We start from the raw sequence: 23,261 nt of genomic DNA, 5'->3' as shown, positions 1-23,261 counted from the left end.
TGTGAGGCCTCACGGATTACATACACTAGTCGAGGACAGCAGCAGTGTAAGATAACGGTGTAGTGTGAGGCCTCACGGATTACATACACTAGTGTAGGACAGCAGCAGTGTAAGATAACAGTGTAGTGTGAGGCCTCACGGATTACATACACTAGTTGAGGACAGAAGCAGTGTAAGATAACGTTTTAGTGTAAGGCCTCACGGATTACATACACTAGTTGAGGACAGCAGCAGTGAAAGATAACGGTGTAGTGTGAGGCCTCACGGATTACATACACTAGTTGAGGACAGCAGCAGTGTAAGATAACGGTGTAGTGTGAGGCCTCACGGATTACATACACTAGTCGAGGACAGCAGCAGTGTAAGATAACGGTGTAGTGTGAGGCCTCACGGATTACATACACTAGTGTAGGACAGCAGCAGTGTAAGATAACAGTGTAGTGTGAGGCCTCACGGATTACATACACTAGTTGAGGACAGCAGCAGTGTAAAATAACGTTTTAGTGTAAGGCCTCACGGATTACATACACTAGTGGAGGACAGCAGCAGTGTAAGATAACGTTTTAGTGTAAGGCCTCACGGATTACATACACTAGTTGAGGACAGCAGCAGTGAAAGATAACGGTGTAGTGTGAGGCCTCACGGATTACATACACTAGTGGAGGACAGCAGCAGTGTAAGATAACGGTGTAGTGTGAGGCCTCACGGATTACATACACTAGTGGAGGACAGCAGCATTGTAAGATAACGTTTTAGTGTAAGGCCCACACAGATAAATGATTTGGAGGACAGCAGCATTTTCACGTAGAAGATTATATTACTAAGTAGATTCAAGATCTACTTATAGCTCGTCAAAACATAGCAGAAACAGAATGCAGCATATTCTTATCTTGTATCAGGTAAGTGTTTAAAGGTAAGTTTGACAGTGCTAATAACATTCTTTCAATAATAATGAGACTTGTAAATTAACAAATTATATTATTCTGAGATTTTTGACAAAATTTTTTTTAATGGAACACACAATATTTAGTATCGCAAGCATTGTGTACAGTTTATTTGTCTACAAAATAATATACACATCATATATTTTGTGATGGTTTTTTATAATATAATTTAAAAAATTTTTATTAAAATGTACGTGGACTAATTGTGTTTGGGGAGACTATAATCGGTCCATTATTCTCCTATTTTTAAAAAATATTTATAACAACAAAAATAATAATTGAAAAAAAAGCTGATTTGATTCCAAAAATAATGTAGTGGCTATTAACTAACCAGCACGGATTACCAAAAAAACACAATAGTGTATTTCGGATTTATTATTTATTATTTAACAATATATATTAACATCATGTGCCCATAATCCAAAAATGTTTGTCAAGAATTATCCTATAAAATATTCATGTATTTTTTGCTTAATAAATGTGGCAATAATGCTCTACTCACAAATACGGATTTCCACACGGATGAGTATAACGCCAGTCACACCCAACCATGTAGAGAGGTCAACACGGAAGTCCAGCATCCTTTCCAGGACGACAGACAACACCATGCTAGTACCCAATTCCGTATTTAAAAAAAACGAAATAAATAAAATTAAATGAAGTTATTAGGTTTATCAATCGGTCGTGTAACATGGTCAATGAACAAGACCTTTTGAAAAGGGAAGCCCTGGTGCGTTGCCCACCATGATATAGTGAGAACCACATCCATTGCCCATTAACCCAATTTCTTCAAAATAATAAAATATTTAAATAAAACAAAACAATTTTGTAAATGAAGCATAACACCACATGATATTTTAATAACTTTTCTTATTATTTAATAGATTTATTTAACTCGTGACAATACCTTTTGAACTAAGCACATGTGCCCACATAAAAAGTTTATAATAAATAACAATCAAATTCCAAAAATTTAATTTAGAAAATAATATGGATAAAATATGGTACATGCTGGTAGTCTCCACATAATCATTCTGAAAATACAGCATAAAAAAATAAAATAAAAATAATGATCACAAAATTTATAAAAAATTTGAAGTTGCCATAACAATGGCACACAATATTCCTAGTAAGCCAACAGTTTTAGGCATACACACTGTTTGACCGAAGCTCTCAATTGTATATCGGATAGGCTCATGTAAATGTGAACTTGTTATTTTATTTTAATTTGTAAAAAAATGTGTACGCAGGGATGGGAATAACTGTGGATTCTTGAATTCTTAATTTCATACTATCAGTCATTTAAAAAAAAAATTCTATAGAAAAAAGCTATTAATAACACTATCAAAAGCAGCAACTAGATGTTTATCATTTAACTGAATGTCTAAACATATATTGTAGACCAACATAGGATGACAGGCAGCAGTAGGCGCTAGTAGCTACTGCAGCATTTAGAAGTTTATGGGTCAACCTTTTGACTAATAATATATCTTGAACTAAGTGAACTGAACACAACGTGTAGCAGCACGGTTGGAGTGTTTTATGCGAACCAGAAATATCCTCTCAGGAATGGGCCCCCTCCCAGACCTGGACAGCAGCAGCAGCAGCAGCGTGTAGTATAGTCGACTGGCAGAGCAGCAGGTATAATGGTGCAGCAGGAATATCCTCTCAGGAATGGGCCCCCTCCCAGACCTGGACAGCAGCAGCAGCAGCAGCAGCGTGTAGTATAGTCGACTGGCAGAGCAGCAGGTATAATGGTGCAGCAGGAATATCCTCTCAGGAATGGGCCCCCTCCCAGACCTGGACAGCAGCAGCAGCAGCGTGTAGTATAGTCGACTGGCAGAGCAGCAGGTATAATGGTGCAGCAGGAATATCCTCTCAGGAATGGGCCCCCTCCCAGACCTGGACAGCAGCAGCAGCAGCAGCAGCAGCGTGTAGTATAGTCGACTGGCAGAGCAGCAGGTATAATGGTGCAGCAGGAATATCCTCTCAGGAATGGGCCCCCTCCCAGACCTGGACAGCAGCAGCAGCAGCAGCAGCAGCGTGTAGTATAGTCGACTGGCAGAGCAGCAGGTATAATGGTGCAGCAGGAATATCCTCTCAGGAATGGGCCCCCTCCCAGACCTGGACAGCAGCAGCAGCAGCGTGTAGTATAGTCGACTGGCAGAGCAGCAGGTATAATGGTGCAGCAGGAATATCCTCTCAGGAATGGGCCCCCTCCCAGACCTGGACAGCAGCAGCAGCAGCGTGTAGTATAGTCGACTGGCAGAGCAGCAGGTATAATGGTGCAGCAGGAATATCCTCTCAGGAATGGGCCCCCTCCCAGACCTGGACAGCAGCAGCAGCAGCAGCGTGTAGTATAGTCGACTGGCAGAGCAGCAGGTATAATGGTGCAGCAGGAATATCCTCTCAGGAATGGGCCCCCTCCCAGACCTGGACAGCAGCATAAATAGATAAAAAGAGCAGGTAGATCAGGATGTTCCATGTGTGCAGCAGGATTGTGTTAAAAATGACGCTAAATTCTATATTGTCCAATGTCTACAATGTACATCACAAATACATTTGCTCCACACGTTGGCTGCACAGGGCTGCTCTCAGTTTCCACATCTGGCACATCCAGTGTGTGTAGCAGAACACAGTGGTAAGGCATCCAGCCTCCCTGTGTGCAGAACCCTTCACGCCAGAGGGCAGTAGTAGTGGCGGGGATTAGCCGCAGCTCTCTCATCCTCCATGTGTCTGTGAGGAGGAAGGGATACCGGCTGTCTCCACACCCATACATGATCATCAGCGCCCACACGCGGTGCTCCATCCTACCGGTGGACCTATCCTTCCTGCACCGGTCTGAACACCGAACTCAGTGAAGATCCAGCTATTCTCAGCAAGGATCTTGACGTGTCCGTAGTGCCTGCTAAGGCTACTTTCACACTAGCGTTCGGAGCGGATCCGTCTGATGTTTCATCAGACGGATCCGCTCCGATAATGCAGACGTTCGCATCCGTTCAGAACGGATGCGTCTGCATTAAAACTTAGAAAATTTTCTAAGTGTGAAAGTTGTCTGAGCGGATCCGTTCAGACTTTACATTGAAAGTCAATGGGGAACGGATCCGCTTGAAGATTGAGCCATATAGTGTCATCTTCAAGCGGATCCGTCCCCATTGACTTACATTGTAAGTGTGGACGGATCCGCTCGCCTCCGCACGGCCAGGCGGACACCCGAACGCTGCAAGCAGCGTTCAGGTGTCCGCTCACTGAGCGGAGCGGAGGCTGAACGCTGGCAGGCGGATGCATTCTCAGTGGATCCGCCTCCACTGAGAATGCATTGGGGCCAGACGGATGCGTTCGGGGCCGCTCGTGAGCCCCTTCAAACGGTGCGCACGAGCGGACACCCAAACGCTAGTGTGAAAGTAGTTTTAACCCGTCATGTCTAGTTCACGTCCCTCCCCAGTAGTGTAACAGAAGAGTCAGCTGTATTCCCCAGCTACGGGGATGGCGCTTTGTGGCTGACTCCAGTGCTCAGCACTGATCATCGATCTCATCTCATGGTGCTGAATAAGGCCTTATAGGCGACATATCTCTACAAAGGGTGGAGTATTACTTTTCCCCTTTAAGGCTTTCCCAGAAAGGGTATGGCTATCAAAGTGCTGCAACTTCACTTTCACTAAGCGGGGCCTAGTAAGGATTCTGGTATGAAGGCATTATGTGTCTGGGTCTTGTATTGATTTTTGGATAAACTATACCTAGATAAGGACAGTAGCTGTGCTACAGTTACTTGTGCTTGAAATCAAAATTGACATTAAAATTAACTACAATAAATACATAAATAGGATTGACTACAATGCAGATTACGTGAAGTAGAGACTATAGAATAATGCAGACCTTCACAGGAGTGAAGTGTTATTTATTAAAAAATATATATTGATATATACTATATGTATATTTATATATGTGTGCTGTCACACTACGATATATATATAGAACCTTTCACTTCTGAAAAGTGAATTATGGAAAATTTACATCCTCCGGATAGCAGCATTGCAGATGATTGTGTTAGTGGACTTTATGTAAGAATCTTAACTACTCCTTTTTTTATATTACAACTCAACTAAAATGAAGCACAGCTGCAGTGCATTGGGTATGCGGGTAAAGGTAAGCTTTAAACGATAGTTCTTCTTAAAACCCAGACACATAATGCCTTCATACCAGAATCCTTACTAGGCCCCGCTTAGTGACAGTGAAGTTGCAGCACTTTGCTAGCCATTCTATTTCAGGGAAAGCCTTAAAGTGGAAAAGTAATACTCCACCCTTTGTAGAGATATGTCGCCTCTAAGGCCTTATTCAGCACCATGAGATGAGATCGATGATCAGTGCTGAACACTGGAGTCAGCCACAAAGCGCCATCCCTGTAGCCGGGGAATACAGCTGACTCTCCTGTTACACTAGCGTGGAGGGACGTGAACTAGACATGACGGGTTAGCAAGCACTACGGACACGTCAAGATCCTTGCTGAGAATAGCTGGATCTTCACTGAGTTCGGTGTTCAGACCGGTGCAGGAAGGATAGGTCCACCGGTAGGATGGAGCACCGCGTGTGGGCGCTGATGATCGTGTATGGGTGTGGAGACAGCCGGTATCCCTTCCTCCTCACAGACACATGGAGGATGAGAGAGCTGCGGCTAATCCCCGCCACTACTACTGCCCTCTGGCGTGAAGGGTTCTGCACACAGGGAGGCTGGATGCCTTACCGCTGTGTTCTGCTACACACACTGGATGTGCCAGATGTGGAAACTGAGAGCAGCCCTGTGCAGCCAACGTGTGGAGCGCTGTATGGCTACTACATTGATTATAGTTGAATAGATTTTTGATTATAGTTCAATAGATTATTGAGTTTTTTCAATTTAAAAAAATGATATATATTAAAACATAATCCATATTTAAGTCTATATATACATAAAAGATATGTTTAAGGGAAAATTCATATAATTATTTTCTATAATTCATATATTTACACTACACAACACATGATTAAAGAAATTTAGAGACATTATTAAAATAAATTATTAAATAAAATTTCTTTATCAGACTCTGTACATGATTCACCAAAATTAATAAATTAATTCAAAATATATTGACACATATATACATATGAGAAGATTAAATTTAATAAGTAATTTTTTCATAATTAAGTAGATTTGATTAAAAAAAATAACTTAATAAAGAATATTAAAAATCAGATTAAAATCAATAAAAAATTCATCAATAAATTCATAAATATATACAACACATATAAAAAGAAATTCATAAATAGGATAAAAAATAACTTCATATTAAGATAAGACAATAAATTAGTTAAAAAGGTTAAAAAACAACGGATTTACGGAGGGAGAGCGAGGGAGAGGGATGGACAAGGGACCCTTCAACGGCCTGAACCGACAGCTGGGGCCAGGAAGTCACTGCCGATCCAGGACTCGTTCATTTTGATGAATGTCAGTCTGTCCACGGAGTCAGTGGACAGACGGGTCCTCTTGTCTGTGACCACCCCACCTGCCGCGCTGAATGTCCGCTCAGACAGTACGCTGGAGGGGGGGACAGACAATAACTCCAGCGCATACTGAGCGAGCTCACGGCAGGTGTCCAGTCTGGCAACCCAGTACTCCATGGGGTCGTCAGTGCTCATGCTGTCGGAAGCACCAACGGACCCCATGTAGTCTGCCACCATGCGGGCCAGCCGCTGGTGGTTGCTGCTGCTGCTGCTTGCACTGGGTCTTGCAGACTGGTAGAACAGCCTCATCTCACCCATTAGGTCACCTGCTCGGCTGGTGCTGCTGGGTCCAGCCACCTGCTGGGTGAGATGGGCGGGGGAAACTGGAGCTGGAGGCCGAGGGGTAGTCTGCTCCAGACGCTTGATCAGACAGGCCCGCAGTTGTTCCATCCGGGCCTGCCGCCGACTTGATGGTATAAACTGTTCCAGTTTCCCCTTGCATCGTGGGTCTAAAAGGGTGGCCAACCAATAATCATCCCTCCCCTTAATACTCTTGATCCGGGGGTCCCTCCTGAGGCATCGCAGCATGTGGGCAGCCATGGGGAAGAGGACAGCCCGCTGTGACTCGTCATGGCTGCCCGGGACCATGACCTCTTGGTCCTCCTGCTGCTGTTGCTGCTGCTCCCGGTTGGAGCTGCCCCACCCCCGGACTAACGGTGCCCCCATCACCGGCTCTCCCTCCTGACCAGGCCCAAACTCCTGGACGTCCACTGTGTCATCCTCCTCCTCCTCCTCAACGTCCTGGGCCTGGTCCTGGTGGAGCAAGGCAGCCTCATCTTGCTCCACCAAGGCACTCTCCCCAGCTTCAAGCAGCCGATCGAGTGTCCTGTCCAGCAGGAACACTAATGGGAGCACGTCATTGAGGCCGACATGCTCCCCGCTGACCATCTTGGTCGCCTGCTCAAAAGGGGCCAACACGTGACAGACCTGCTGTATCTGCCCCCACTCCGCATTAGTGACATAGGGGAGTGGGTGTGATGGCCCTGAAGTGCCTAGGTCCAGCAGGTATTCCCTCACCGCCCGTCTCTGCTCCCACAACCTTTCCAGCATGTGGAGGGTTGAGTTCCACCGCGTCACACTGTCCACAATCAGCCTGTGAGGGGGCAGGCTGTTGTCCCGCTGAAGTCTGGACAGGGACGCGGTGGCAGTTGGGGAGCGTCGGAAATGGCTGGCAATCCTACGTACCCTTGACACAATGTCACTCAAACCTGGGTACGTACGGAGGAACTTCTGTACCACTAGGTTGAGGACATGTGCCATGCAGGGCACGTGGGTCAGACTGCCAGCCTGAAGGGCGGCGAGTAGGTTGCTGCCGTTGTCACAGACAACCAAACCTGCCTGGAGCCTACGGGGTGTCAGCCACTTCTGGACCTGAGCCTGAAGTGCGGCCAGAACTTCAGGTCCAGTGTGTCTCCTGTCTCCCAAGCTCACAAGCTGGAGCACGGCCTGGCAACGGACGTGCCCCACACTTGCATAGTTACGGGGACGCTTACTGGGGGGCTCAGCAGCAGTGGAGACAGTGGCTTGTGGGAGAGCAGCAGTTCTCCCCTGGACACCCCGCGGCGGCACCACAAACTCTGATGCCGCCGATCCCTCCCCGGCGCCTCGGAGGGACACCCAATGGGCAGTAAAACTCAAGTATCGTCCCTGCCCATGTCTGCTAGTCCAAGCATCCATTGTGAGATGTACCCTGTCGCTGACAGCATGTGTCACGGAACCATGAACCAGACGTACAACAAGAGATAAGTGAAAATAAGAAGGCTTTATTGAAAATAAAGCTGTAAAGCAAAAGTCCAAACGGATGGTGAAACCGAGCAGAGTCTTTGCGAAGCCAGAGGTCAGGAACCAGAAGGGTAGTCAGACGAAGCCAGGATCAGGAACCAGCAGGGTAGTCAGACGAAGCCAGGATCAGGAACCAGCAGGGTAGTCAGACGAAGCCAGGATCAGGAACCAGCAGGGTAGTCAGACGAAGCCAGGATCAGGAACCAGAAGCAGCAGCAGTCTTAGAAGCATGTGAACACAAGAGGACCAAGCAAGGAACTGAAGCCACAGACCTCCTATATATATGAGCTAGGCATCCAGCTCCTCCCAGGGGAAGGAGGAGCCGCAGGGTGGAAGGCTACAAGAAACCCAGGACCCAAGATGGCCGCCAGCACATGTCAAACGAAGGAGAGCAGCAAGCAGGTAAGACCATGACAGTACCTCCCCCTCAAGGGCCCCTCCTCCGCGGAGCACAAAACGGTTTCTGAGGGAAGCGTGCGTGGAAGGCTCGGAGCAAGGCAGGAGCATGGACATCTGCGGAGGGAACCCAGGAACGCTCCTCTGGACCATAACCACGCCAATGGACCAAAAACTGCAACCGACCGCGGACCAGGCGTGAGTCCAGGATATTGCTCACCTCATATTCCTCACGATTGCCCACTTGGACCGGACGAGGCCGAGGAACCGAGGAAGTGAAACGATTACACACCAGTGGCTTCAACAGGGAGACATGAAACACGTTGGAGATCCGCATGCCAGGAGGAAGCGCAAGGGCATAGGCTACCGGGTTTACCCTGCGAAGCACTCGGAAGGGACCAACAAAGCGAGGCGCCAGCTTGGGAGTGGGCACTCGAAGGTTGAGGTTGCGGGTGGACAACCATACACGGTCTCCGACCTGGTAGGAAGGAGCAGGCGCTCGTCTGCGATCAGCCTGGAATCTCTGGCGCTGCGCAGAGACCTCAAGGGACTTCTGGATCTGTACCCAAGAAGCACGTAGGACGGAAAGGTGATCCTCCACAGCCGGAATATCCTGGGGAGAGAATACCTCCGGTAACACGGCAGGTTGGAACCCATAATTGGCCATGAAGGGAGACGTCCCAGAGGAAGAGTTCACCGCCGTGTTCCTGGCAAACTCAGCCCAAGGCAGGAGGTCAACCCAATTGTCTTGGTGATCGGAGACATAGCAACGAAGGAATTGCTCCAAGGCCTGATTGGATCGTTCTGCGGCCCCATTGGACTGAGGGTGGTAGGCCGAGGAGAAGGAGAGATGAATCCCCAACTGGGAGCAAAAGGCGCGCCAGAACCTGGACACAAACTGACTCCCCCGATCCGACACAATCTCCTTAGGCAAACCGTGCAACCGGAAGACCTCCCTGGCAAAAATCGTGGCCAACTCTTGCGCAGAGGGTAACTTCTTGAGAGGAACACAGTGGCACATTTTGGAAAACCGATCCACAATCATGAGAATGACCGTATGGCCTCGGGATGCAGGGAGGTCCACAATGAAATCCATCCCCAGGTGTGACCATGGGCGCTCCCCGGTGGCTATGGGTTGCAGAAGGCCCAACGGAAGGTGCCGAGGGGACTTACTCTGGGCACAAACGGAGCATGCCGCTACATATGCGGCGATGTCGGAACGTAGGGAAGGCCACCAGAACAGACGTGAAACAGCCCAGGACAGCTGATTCTTTCCAGGATGCCCCGCGGTCTTGGAGTTATGGTAGGTTCGCAACAACCGAGTGCGCAACTCCTCAGGCACAAAACATCTGCCGTTGGGTCTCCCAGAGGGAGCACCAGATTGAGCCGCCAAAATCTGCTCACCCAGGGGAGAGGTCAGGCTGGTGCGAATGGCGGCCAGGATCTGATTCGGAGGTATGACCGAAGTCGGAATCGACTCCTCCCTGGACAGCTCGGAGTACTGCCGTGATAAGGCATCCGCCCTGATGTTCTTGGAACCGGGTAGGTAGGAGACCACGTAATTAAAACGTGACAAGAACAGAGCCCATCTGGCCTGACGTGGTGTCAATCTCTTGGCCTCAGAAAGGTAGGTCAGATTCTTGTGGTCCGTCAGGATGAGAACCGGAACCACCGAACCCTCGAGCAAGTGCCTCCATTCTTTAAGGGCCTGCACGATGGCCAATAACTCCCTGTCACCAATCTGATAGTTGCACTCCGCGGAAGACAGTTTCCGGGAGTAAAACCCACAAGGAAGCAGAGGACCCTCTGGTGTTCTACGCTGAGACAGAAGGGCGCCTACTCCCGTCTCAGACGCGTCCACCTCGAGGACAAAGGGCAACCCAGGGTTGGGATGCGACAGAATCGGAGCCGACACAAAGGCGGACTTTAGGGCCTCAAAAGCTCGGATGGCCTCGAGCGGCCAGACCTGGGAATTACTGCCCTTCCTGGTCAGATCCGTGAGAGGCTTGGCCAGCATGGAAAAGTCCCTGATGAACTTCCGATAATAATTGGCGAAGCCCAAAAAGCGCTGCAGGGAACGAAGACCACTGGGCTGGGGCCACTGTAAGACAGCCGAAACCTTCTCAGGATCCATGGAGAACCCCTCAGCGGAAATGATGTAACCTAAGAAGGTTACCTGGGATCGGTGAAATTCGCATTTCTCAAGCTTACCGAACAGCTTGTTCTCTCGTAACCGTTGCAACACTCGTCTGACATCCAGAATGTGGGCCTCCATGGATTCAGAATATACCAAGATGTCATCCAAATAGACTACCACACACTGCTGCAACAGGTCACGGAAAACATCGTTGATGAATTCCTGAAAGACTGCGGGCGCATTGCACAACCCAAAGGGCATAACCAAGGATTCGTAATGACCGGTCCTGGTGTTAAACGCGGTCTTCCACTCATCGCCCGCCTTGATCCTTACCAGGTTATATGCCGCCCTCAGGTCGAGTTTGGTAAAGACCGTGGCCCCTTTAAGGCGATCGAACAGCTCGGAAATCAAGGGTATCGGGTAAGCGTTCTTGATCGTGATGCGATTGAGACCCCTGTAATCGATGCAAGGCCTCAACTCACCGCCCTTCTTTTTCACAAAGAAAAATCCAGCCCCTGCCGGGGACGAAGATTTGCGAATGTGTCCGCGTGAAAGCGCCTCCCTCACGTACTCCTCCATGGCCTCATTCTCCGCTACCGACAGTGGATAGACTTTGCCACGAGGAGGAACGGCACCAGATTGTAACTCTATGGCACAATCGTATGGGCGGTGCGGAGGTAGGGCAACCGCGCGCACCTTATCGAATACATCCCGGTACTCCTCGTATTCAGGAGGCAACAGAGAGTCCGAGGAAGTACACAGCAACTTGACAGACCCATGGATGCAACTAGCCCCACACTGCGGTGACCACGAGAGGATCTCGACCGATCTCCAATCGAAAGTCGGATTATGCTTCTGGAGCCAGGGGTACCCCAAGACCACCGAGTAGTGTGGAGACGAAATAACCTGGAGGCAGACCGACTCTCTGTGAACGGCACCAATGGCTATCCCCACTGGAAGGGTCTCATGAGTCACGTGTGGCGGCAGAAGGGGTCTGCCGTCTATCGCCTCAAGAGCCAGTGGGGAACCTCGAGCCTGCAGAGGAATAGAATTGGCGGCAGCGAACACACTATCAATGAACAAACCACCAGCACCAGAGTCCACCAACGCCTGGGTCGTCACCGAGCCCCCGACCCAGGAGAGGACAACAGTGATCAGTGGTTTGTCAACACGGGAAACCGGGGACGAGGAGACTCCACCCAAGATCTGCCCCCGACAGGATCTCAGGGTACGAGCGTTTCCCGGACGGTTCGGACATGCCAACCGAAAATGCCCACCGAGACCACAGTACATGCATCGGCCCTCGCGTCTCCGGAGTGCCCTCTCCCCCTCGGACAGGCGAGCAAACCCCAGCTGCATGGGTTCACCCCCAGACAAGTCATCCCCAGGAGGCGTGGGAGGAGAGGGAGACACGGGTGGGACAGCAAACGTAGGCACCAATCTGTTAGAAGACCTCCGCAGGTTCTCCTTAAAGGAAGGTCTCTCCCTGAGTCTGGTGTCAATCAAAATCAGGAAAGAAATAAGAGACTCGAGCTCAACTGGTAGGTCCTTAGCTGCAACCTCATCCTTCAAGGCATCCGAGAGACCATGAGAGAAAGCAGCGACCAGAGCCTCATTATTCCAGCCCACCTCTGCTGCCAGGGTACGAAACTCAATGGCGTATTCAGCTACGGATCGTGAACCCTGTCTGATGGACATAAGGAGCTTCGCAGCAGAGGCAGCACGAGCCGGCACATCGAATACCTTCCGAAGAGAAGCAACAAAACCGGAAAACTCGGCAACCACCGGATTGTTGTTCTCCCATAAAGGGCTGGCCCAGGCCAAGGCCTTGTCCGAGAGCAGCGAGATCAAGAAGCCCACCTTTGATCTCTCAGTAGGAAAGGCATGTGGCAGCAACTCGAAATAAATGCCCACCTGGTTAAGGAAACCTCGGCACTGAGTTGGCTCTCCCCCAAAGCGCTGTGGAAGAGGGGCAGAACCGGTCATACCCCGAAACACCGCAGGCGCAACAACAGGTGTCGGGGTAGACTCTGGCGCAACAACCGGAGCGGCAGTAGGAGCGAGCCCAGGAGCGACAACCGACCCATCGGCAACGGAAGCAAAATGAGCCGTGCGTTCAAGCAGGGTTTGCAACGCCACAGCGAACCGACCCAACAGGTGATCCTGCTGATCAAGTCTGGCAACCAGCGTGGGTAGCGAGGATGGCCCTGTACCGTCAGAATTCATGGCTTGGTCCTAATGTCACGGAACCATGAACCAGACGTACAACAAGAGATAAGTGAAAATAAGAAGGCTTTATTGAAAATAAAGCTGTAAAGCAAAAGTCCAAACGGATGGTGAAACCGAGCAGAGTCTTTGCGAAGCCAGAGGTCAGGAACCAGAAGGGTAGTCAGACGAAGCCAGGATCAGGAACCAGCAGGGTAGTCAGACGAAGCCAGGATCAGGAACCAGCAGGGTAGTCAGACGAAGCCAGGATCAGGAACCAGCAGGGTAGTCAGACGAAGCCAGGATCAGGAACCAGAAGCAGCAGCAGTCTTAGAAGCATGTGAACACAAGAGGACCAAGCAAGGAACTGAAGCCACAGACCTCCTATATATATGAGCTAGGCATCCAGCTCCTCCCAGGGGAAGGAGGAGCCGCAGGGTGGAAGGCTACAAGAAACCCAGGACCCAAGATGGCCGCCAGCACATGTCAAACGAAGGAGAGCAGCAAGCAGGTAAGACCATGACAGCATGATCCAGCGACAGGCATACTTTCTCCACAAGGTGCTGGTATAGGGCAGGGACGCCAGTCCTGGCAAAGTAATGGCGGCTGGGGACACGCCATCTGGGTTGTGCCTGCTCCAACATCTGCCGGAACGGATTGCTGTCCACAAGATTGTAAGGGAGCAGATGTTGGCCAAGAACCCTTGCCAGGAGCCCATTGAGTGAACGCACACGTCGGTCCCCGGGGGCATAGGGCGCGGTGCGTTCAAAAGCGTCAGCAACTGATGGCTGGCGCCGGACGGCAGTGGAGGAGGAGATAGAGGAGGGTGCAGTGGAGGCAGAGGTATGGCTGCCGGTCCCAGTACCTCTATGAGAGGGAGTGGCGGAGTGGGAATGACTTACGGGGATCTGTTGTGGGGGCTGCTGTACTGTGGCAGGAGCTGCTGTCCCCTGCACACTGCTGGTGGCGCTGCTGCTACCACCCTTCATCTGTTCCCACTCCCGCCAGTGGTTGACCCGTAGGTGCTGGTTCAGTGCTGTAGTACCCAGCCGAGCCACCACCCTCCCTCTCTTCACCCTGGCACGGCATAGCTGACAGATTGCTACTGTAACATCGTCAGCTGCCAGGGTGAAGTAAGCCCAAACAGGCGACTTATGCACCGACCGCCGGTCAGATGGGTTGGTGCTCACTTGCGTCTGTTCGGGCTCGGTGCGCACAGGTGGAGGTGGCTGCTGCTGCTGCCTCCTACTGCTGACATTACCAGTGGAGCCCCTGCTGCTAGACTCACTGGTAACCTGGCGCACCGTTTGCCTCCGGTGCCGACCTTCCTCCTCATCAGTGCTGCTGATGCCTGACAAGGGAGGTGGTATCCATTCTTGGTCACCCTCCTCTTCATCCCCCGATGTGTCAGACCCAGGGCCAAGCCTTGGTGAACAGAGGGGAGCAGCTGACATAGAGCCCCTGACCGGGCTCTGCTGTCCCCTCGCTGATGCCTGGGTCTGACTAGGTACAGGGGTTATGTGGCTGACACCACCTGCACCTATTGGAAGGGATGTCACTGGCACCATCTCCCCCTCCATCTCTTCCAAGAGTTGCTGACCATGGGGAGGACTGAACTGCAGTTCTGCCTCCTGTTCCTCCTGAGTTGCCTGCCCAAAGATATCAGAATCAACATCCTCAAAAAGATCAGGTGATAAATTTTCGGGGGTGGGGGTTGATTCTGCAGGAGGCGGAACCCTGCAGATGCTGCTGCTGCTGCTGGTTGTGGCTGGGCCGGAGGACTCTGTGGCACTGGACTGTGCCATCATAGCCACAACTTGTTGGGCATCCTGAGAACTAATTGGGCGGCTGCCACGCCCAAAGAACTCTCTGATTAGTCGGACGCCCCTCACACTTGAACCTTCGTGGGTAGAGGAGCGGTCCCGTGCAGGCAGCGGTCCAGCACTGGAACCAACTCCCCTACCACGACTTCCAGAACGCCCGCGTGATGTCATACTGGTCAGAGATTGGTCTTACTGTCACAGACAAAAAAAAAAGTGTGGGATTTGGGGAAAACTTTATTGGGATGGGGAATCTGGGGCTAAAATGAAAAACGAATTCAATAAATTAAATCAATAAATTAATAAATCCTAACCTCTATATAATTTTTTTTTGTTTTTTTCAACTATGAAAAGACGCAGACTCTGACGCAGACAGACACAAAAGCAAATAAACTATTCAACAACTACCCTATATAAACTTTTTTTTTTTTTTTCTTTTTTTTCAAACTAAAGGAAGACAAGGACACTGACGCAGACAGACACAGAACCTAGTAGACTAAGGAAAAACTACCCTATATAAACTTTTTTTTTTTTTTTTAGCTAACAAAAGACACAGACACTGACACTGACAAACACAAAAGCTACTAGACTAAGGAAAAACGACCCTATATAAACTTTTTTTTTTTAGTTTTTTTCTTTTTTTTAACTAAGAAAAAGACGCGGACTCTGACGCAGACAGACACAAAAGCTACTAAACTATTGAACAATTACCCTATATAAACTTTTTTTTTTTTTTTCTTTCAACTAACAAAAGACGTGGACACTGACACTGACAGACACAAAACCTACTAGACTAAGGAAAAACTACCCTATATAAACTTTTTTTTTTGTTTTTTTCAACTAAGAAAAGACGCGGGCTCTGACACAGACAGACACAAAAGCTAATAAAATATTTAACAACTACCCTATATAAATTTTTTTTTTCTTTTTTTTCAACTAACAAAAGACGCGGACACTGACACAGACAGACACAAAACCTACTAGACTAAGAAAAACTACCCTATATAAACTTTTTTTTTTCTTTTTTTTTTTTATCTAACGTAAAACACGGACACTGACAGACACAAAACAAATACTACACAAACTAAACTATTATAACCTAAGGAAATACACTAACACACTTAACTAAAACACTAAAACTAAACTAAACTAAAGCCTACAATATAACTAAACTTAAGCTCCCTCAATCTACACTAATCACTCCCTACTACTACAACCTACACTATAGAATTAATAATTAGATTGTGAAATATATTGCTTTTAAAAAAGCACAATTCCACACCACACAGCACAGCACAGTTTTTAGATCCTAACACAACCAACTCCAAGTAAAACTGCACAGAATGGCTGCTGGGAAGAATATTATATAGTAAAGAGGTGGGGAGCTTTCCGATTGGTTGCTAGGGAGGTTGCTAACCTATGACAACTGTAGGTACATCATTTTCATTGGACAAAAAGACAGAAGGGCGGGATCTATGTACTTTGACGGAAATGATATATTCGCATAAATTCGCATTACGAAAAAAAATCGCAAACTGAACTAAAATTAGTGTAAACTTTATAATTAAGTGATGATTGGAAGTCTCACCTCACCCTACCAATTTAATTTCCACCACAAGCTACAAGCAGCCTGCTTCTAGCTTGTGGTCCAATTGAGATTTAGATAGTTTATACTGTGCAAGGCATAGAATATTCGTGTATGCGAATTTTCGAATATATTCGCAATTCGCAGCGTTTACGAATTCGCAAGCGGGAAAAAAATCGCATGGCAAAAAAATCGCAAAAACACTTTAACTTTCATGGCCGGGATGGTCAAGTCAATCAATGCGCAGGAAGAATAGCACGTGTGAAAGAAATCGCATCGCTTAATAAAAATCGCATTACGAAAAATCGCAAAAAAGGCAGGATTTTGGCTATGGCTTTGAAAAAGAGCCTTGATGCAAAACAACACCTTAAATGAATGAAACTCAGAGTCACTCAAACTCATTTATCAACACAAGTGAACTGAAGTTCGTGAACTTATTGTGTATCATCTAATTTAATCAACGCGAATATTCGCAATATCGAATTTATGGCATGATATTCGAAAAAATCGCGAAATCGCGAATATGCGATATTCGCGCGAAATATTCGCATTGCGAATATTCGCGCCCAACACTAGTCATTAGGACTCGCGAGGCAAGTAGGCAGGGCCAGGGGTAAGAGTGGAGCGCAGTGGTCACTTCCCTCCCCCCTGTGTGTGTGTACGCGACCGTTACACCCACACTATTAGACTCTGAGTACTTCCATTATGTATATTTTGTACATGTCTAGCAAGTGGTGTATCGCTAAGCATATTGATGGTACTCAAGTGTTTAGAAATGCGTCTTCTAAGCTCCTGTGTTGTTTTCCCCACGTACAATTTTGGACAGCCACACTGTATGGCATATATGACTCCCATTGATTTGCAATTTATATACTCTTTAATCTGATACTTTTTATTATCAGCTGGATTGTAAAATTCTTTTTTCGGTACCATTCTCCCACAGAAACTGCAGTCACCACATGGGTAGGATCCTAAAGTATGGAGCCAGGTTGGTTTCTCTTGTTTTTTGTCTTGCATGAAATGACTGTGCACCAATTTTTCTCTTATGTTTTGCCCTCTCCTATATGTGATAGCTGGTCTGGGGGTCAGGATTTCCTTTAGTTCATCATCTGAGAGCAGTATATGCCAATGTCGTTGTCATGGTCTTGCCTTCTTGCTGTTCTCCTTCGTTTGACATGTGCTGGCAGCCATCTTGGTTTCTGGGTTTCTTGTAGCCTTCCACCCTGCGGCTCCTCCTTCCCACTGGGAGGAGCTGGATGCCTAGCTCAGATATACAGGAGGTCTGTGGCTTCAGTTCCTTGCTTGGTCCTCTTGTGTTCACATGCTTCTAAGACTGCTGCTGCTTCTGGTTCCTGATCCTGGCTTCGTCTGACTACCCTGCTGGTTCCTGATCCTGGCTTCGTCTGACTACCCTGCTGGTTCCTGATCCTGGCTTCGTCTGACCACCCTTCTGGTTCCTGACCTCTGGTTTCGCAAAGACTCTACTCGGTTTCACCATCCGTTTGGACTTTTGCTTTACAGCTTTATTTTCAATAAAGCCTTCTTATTTTCACTTATCCTTGTTGTACGTCTGGTTCATGGTTCCGTGACATTAGGACCAAGCCATGAATTCTGACGGTACAGGGCCATCCTCGCTACCCACGCTGGTTGCCAGACTTGATCAGCAGGATCACCTGTTGGGTCGGTTCGCTGTGGCGTTGCAAACCCTGCTTGAACGCACGGCTCATTTCGCTCCCGTTGCCGATGGGTCGGTTGTCGCTCCTGGGCTCGCTCCTACTGCCGCTCCGGTTGTTGCGCCAGAGTCTACCCCGACACCTGTTGTTGCGCCTGCGGTGTTTCGGGGTATGACCGGTTCTGCCCCTCTTCCACAGCGCTTTGGGGGAGAGCCAACTCAGTGCCGAGGTTTCCTTAACCAGGTGGGCATTTATTTCGAGTTGCTGCCACATGCCTTTCCTACTGAGAGATCAAAGGTGGGCTTCTTGATCTCGCTGCTCTCAGACAAGGCCTTGGCCTGGGCCAGCCCTTTATGGGAGAACAACAATCCGGTGGTTGCCGAGTTTTCCGGTTTTGTTGCTTCTCTTCGGAAGGTATTCGATGTGCCGGCTCGTGCTGCCTCTGCTGCGAAGCTCCTTATGTCCATCAGACAGGGTTCATGATCCGTAGCTGAATACGCCATTGAGTTTCGTACCCTGGCAGCAGAGGTGGGCTGGAATAATGAGGCTCTGGTCGCTGCTTTCTCTCATGGTCTCTCGGATGCCTTGAAGGATGAGGTTGCAGCTAAGGACCTACCAGTTGAGCTCGAGTCTCTTATTTCTTTCCTGATTTTGATTGACACCAGACTCAGGGAGAGACCTTCCTTTAAGGAGAACCTGCGGAGGTCTTCTAACAGATTGGTGCCTACGTTTGCTGTCCCACCCGTGCCTCCCTCTCCTCCCACGCCTCCTGGGGATGACTTGTCTGGGGGTGAACCCATCCAGCTGGGGTTTGCTCGCCTGTCCGAGGGGGAGAGGGTACTCCGGAGACGCGAGGGCCGATGCATGTACTGTGGTCTCGGTGGGCATTTTCGGTTGGCATGTCCGAACCGTCCGGGAAAACGCTCGTACCTGAGATCCTGTCGGGGGCAGATCTTGGGTGGAGTCTCCTCGTCCCCGGTTTCCCGTGTTGACAAACCACTGATCACTGTTGTCCTCTCCTGGGTCGGGGGCTCGGTGACGACCCAGGCGTTGGTGGACTCTGGTGCTGGTGGTTTGTTCATTGATAGTGTGTTCGCTGCCGCCAATTCCATTCCTCTGCAGGCTCGAGGTTCCCCACTGGCTCTTGAGGCGATAGACGGCAGACCCCTTCTGCCGCCACACGTGACTCATGAGACCCTTCCAGTGGGGATAGCCATTGGTGCCGTTCACAGAGAATCGGTCTGCCTCCAGGTTATTTCGTCTCCACACTACTCGGTGGTCTTGGGGTACCCCTGGCTCCAGAAGCATAATCCGACTTTCGATTGGAGATCGGTCGAGATCCTCTCGTGGTCACCGCAGTGTGGGGCTAGTTGCATCCATGGGTCTGTCAAGTTGCTGTGTACTTCCTCGGACTCTCTGTTGCCTCCTGAATACGAGGAGTACCGGGATGTATTCGATAAGGTGCGCGCGGTTGCCCTACCTCCGCACCGCCCATACGATTGTGCCAAAGAGTTACAATCTGGTGCCGTTCCTCCTTGTGGCAAAGTCTATCCACTGTCGGTAGCGGAGAATGAGGCCATGGAGGAGTACGGGAGGGAGGCGCTTTCACGCGGACATATTCGCAAATCTTCGTCCCCGGCAGGGGCTGGATTTTTCTTTGTGAAAAAGAAGGGCGGTGAGTTGAGGCCTTGCATCGATTACAGGGGTCTCAATCGCATCACGATCAAGAACGCTTACCCGATACCCTTGATTTCCGAGCTGTTCGATCGCCTTAAAGGGGCCACGGTCTTTACCAAACTCGACCTGAGGGCGGCATATAACCTGGTAAGGATCAAGGCGGGCGATGAGTGGAAGACCGCGTTTAACACCAGGACCGGTCATTATGAATCCTTGGTTATGCCCTTTGGGTTGTGCAATGCGCCCGCAGTCTTTCAGGAATTCATCAACGATGTTTTCCGTGACCTGTTGCAGCAGTGTGTGGTGGTCTATTTGGATGACATCTTGGTATATTCTGAATCCATGGAGGCCCACATTCTGGATGTCAGACGAGTGTTGCAACGGTTACGAGAGAACAAGCTGTTCGGTAAGCTTGAGAAATGCGAATTTCACCGATCCCAGGTAACCTTCTTAGGTTACATCATTTTCGCTGAGGGGTTTTCCATGGATCCTGAGAAGGTTTCGGCTGTCTTACAGTGGCCCCAGCCCAGTGGTCTTCGTTCCCTGCAGCGCTTTTTGGGCTTCGCCAATTATTATCGGAAGTTCATCAGGGACTTTTCCATGCTGGCCAAGCCTCTCACGGATCTGACCAGGAAGGGCAGTAATTCCCAGGTCTGGCCGCTCGAGGCCATCCGAGCTTTTGAGGCCCTAAAGTCCGCCTTTGTGTCGGCTCCGATTCTGTCGCATCCCAACCCTGGGTTGCCCTTTGTCCTCGAGGTGGACGCGTCTGAGACGGGAGTAGGCGCCCTTCTGTCTCTGCTTCCTTGTGGGTTTTACTCCCGGAAACTGTCTTCCGCGGAGTGCAACTATCAGATTGGTGACAGGGAGTTATTGGCCATCGTGCAGGCCCTTAAAGAATGGAGGCACTTGCTCGAGGGTTCGGTGGTTCCGGTTCTCATCCTGACGGACCACAAGAATCTGACCTACCTTTCTGAGGCCAAGAGATTGACACCACGTCAGGCCAGATGGGCTCTGTTCTTGTCACGTTTTAATTACGTGGTCTCCTACCTACCCGGTTCCAAGAACATCAGGGCGGATGCTTTATCACGGCAGTACTCCGAGCTGTCCAGGGAGGAGTCGATTCCGACTTCGGTCATACCTCCGAATCAGATCCTGGCCGCCATTCGCACCAGCCTGACCTCTCCCCTGGGTGAGCAGATTTTGGCGGCTCAATCTGGTGCTCCCTCTGGGAGACCCAACGGCAGATGTTTTGTGCCTGAGGAGTTGCGCATTCGGTTGTTGCGAACCTACCATAACTCCAAGACCGCGGGGCATCCTGGAAAGAATCAGCTGTCCTGGGCTGTTTCACGTCTGTTCTGGTGGCCTTCCCTACGTTCCGACATCGCCGCATATGTAGCGGCATGCTCCGTTTGTGCCCAGAGTAAGTCCCCTCGGCACCTTCCGTTGGGCCTTCTGCAACCCATAGCCACCGGGGAGCGCCCATGGTCACAGTGGGGATGGATTTCATTGTGGACCTCCCTGCATCCCGAGGCCATACGGTCATTCTCATGATTGTGGATCGGTTTTCCAAAATGTGCCACTGTGTTCCTCTCAAGAAGTTACCCTCTGCACAAGAGTTGGCCACGATTTTTGCCAGGGAGGTCTTCCGGTTGCACGGTTTGCCCAAGGAGATTGTGTCGGATCGGGGGAGTCAGTTTGTGTCCAGGTTCTGGCGCGCCTTTTGCTCCCAGTTGGGGATTCATCTCTCCTTCTCCTCGGCCTACCACCCTCAGTCCAATGGGGCCGCAGAACGATTCAATCAGGCCTTGGAGCAATTCCTTCGTTGCTATGTCTCCGATCACCAAGACAATTGGGTTGACCTCCTGCCTTGGGCTGAGTTTGCCAGGAACACGGCGGTGAACTCTTCCTCTGGGACGTCTCCCTTCATGGCCAATTATGGGTTCCAACCTGCCGTGTTACCGGAGGTATTCTCTCCCCAGGATATTCCGGCTGTGGAGGATCACCTTTCCATCCTACGTGCTTCTTGGGTACAGATCCAGAAGTCCCTTGAGGTCTCTGCGCAGCGCCAGAGACTCCAGGCTGATCGCAGACGAGCGCCTGCTTCTTCCTACCAGGTCGGAGACCGTGTATGGTTGTCCACCCGCAACCTCAACCTTCGAGTGCCCACTCCCAAGCTGGCGCCTCGCTTTGTTGGTCCCTTCCGAGTGCTTCGCAGGGTAAACCCGGTAGCCTATGCCCTTGCGCTTCCTCCTGGCATGCGGATCTCCAACGTGTTTCATGTCTCCCTGTTGAAGCCACTGGTGTGTAATCGTTTCACTTCCTCGGTTCCTCGGCCTCGTCCGTTCCAAGTGGGCAATCGTGAGGAATATGAGGTGAGCAATATCCTGGACTCACGCCTGGTCCGCGGTCGGTTACAGTTTTTGGTCCATTGGCGGGGTTATGGTCCAGAGGAGCGTTCCTGGGTTCCCTCCGCAGATGTCCATGCTCCTGCCTTGCTCCGAGCCTTCCACGCACGCTTCCCTCAGAAACCGTTTTGTGCTCCGCGGAGGAGGGGCCCTTGAGGGGGAGGTACTGTCATGGTCTTACCTTCTTGCTGTTCTCCTTCGTTTGACATGTGCTGGCAGCCATCTTGGTTTCTGGGTTTCTTGTAGCCTTCCACCCTGCGGCTCCTCCTTCCCACTGGGAGGAGCTGGATGCCTAGCTCAGATATATAGGAGGTCTGTGGCTTCAGTTCCTTGCTTGGTCCTCTTGTGTTCACATGCTTCTAAGACTGCTGCTGCTTCTGGTTCCTGATCCTGGCTTCGTCTGACTACCCTGCTGGTTCCTGATCCTGGCTTCGTCTGACTACCCTGCTGGTTCCTGATCCTGGCTTCGTCTGACCACCCTTCTGGTTCCTGACCTCTGGTTTCGCAAAGACTCTACTCGGTTTCACCATCCGTTTGGACTTTTGCTTTACAGCTTTATTTTCAATAAAGCCTTCTTATTTTCACTTATCCTTGTTGTACGTCTGGTTCATGGTTCCGTGATAGTCGTCCCAAGATGTTACGTATTTTTTCATACTGTCCATCGTAGTTTCCTATACATCGTATCACTGCGCTTTTTTGACTAGCTTGTTGTTCGCCCTTGTGAAGTAGAATGGTACGATCACTTCTTTTCGCCTTGTTGTACTCGTAATGTAGGGTTTTCTTCGGGTATCCTCTTGCTAGAAATCTACTATACAGGAGCTTGCTTTCATTCTCAAAACTCTCCGTGGTGGAGCAGTTTCGTTTGGCCCGTAAATATTGCCCTATCGGGATGCCCTTTTTAAGGGAAGTGGGGTGATGACTTTGCCAATGCAGAAGGCTGTTTGTGGAGGTCGGCTTCCTGTATATTGTAGTATTAACGCTGCCATCGTTTTCCAAGGTAATGGTAAGATCTAAAAAATTGATGGTTCTTTGGTCTATTTCCGCGGTGAACTTTAGGCCTAGAAGGTTATCGTTCAATTCCCTGACAAATTCAAGGAAG

Source organism: Bufo bufo, chromosome 1, assembly GCF_905171765.1.
Source record: "Bufo bufo chromosome 1, aBufBuf1.1, whole genome shotgun sequence".
In the NCBI taxonomy this organism is placed as follows: Eukaryota; Metazoa; Chordata; class Amphibia; order Anura; family Bufonidae; genus Bufo; species Bufo bufo.
The sequence above is the reverse complement of the archived record's forward strand: the minus strand, read 5'-3'. Positions refer to the sequence as shown.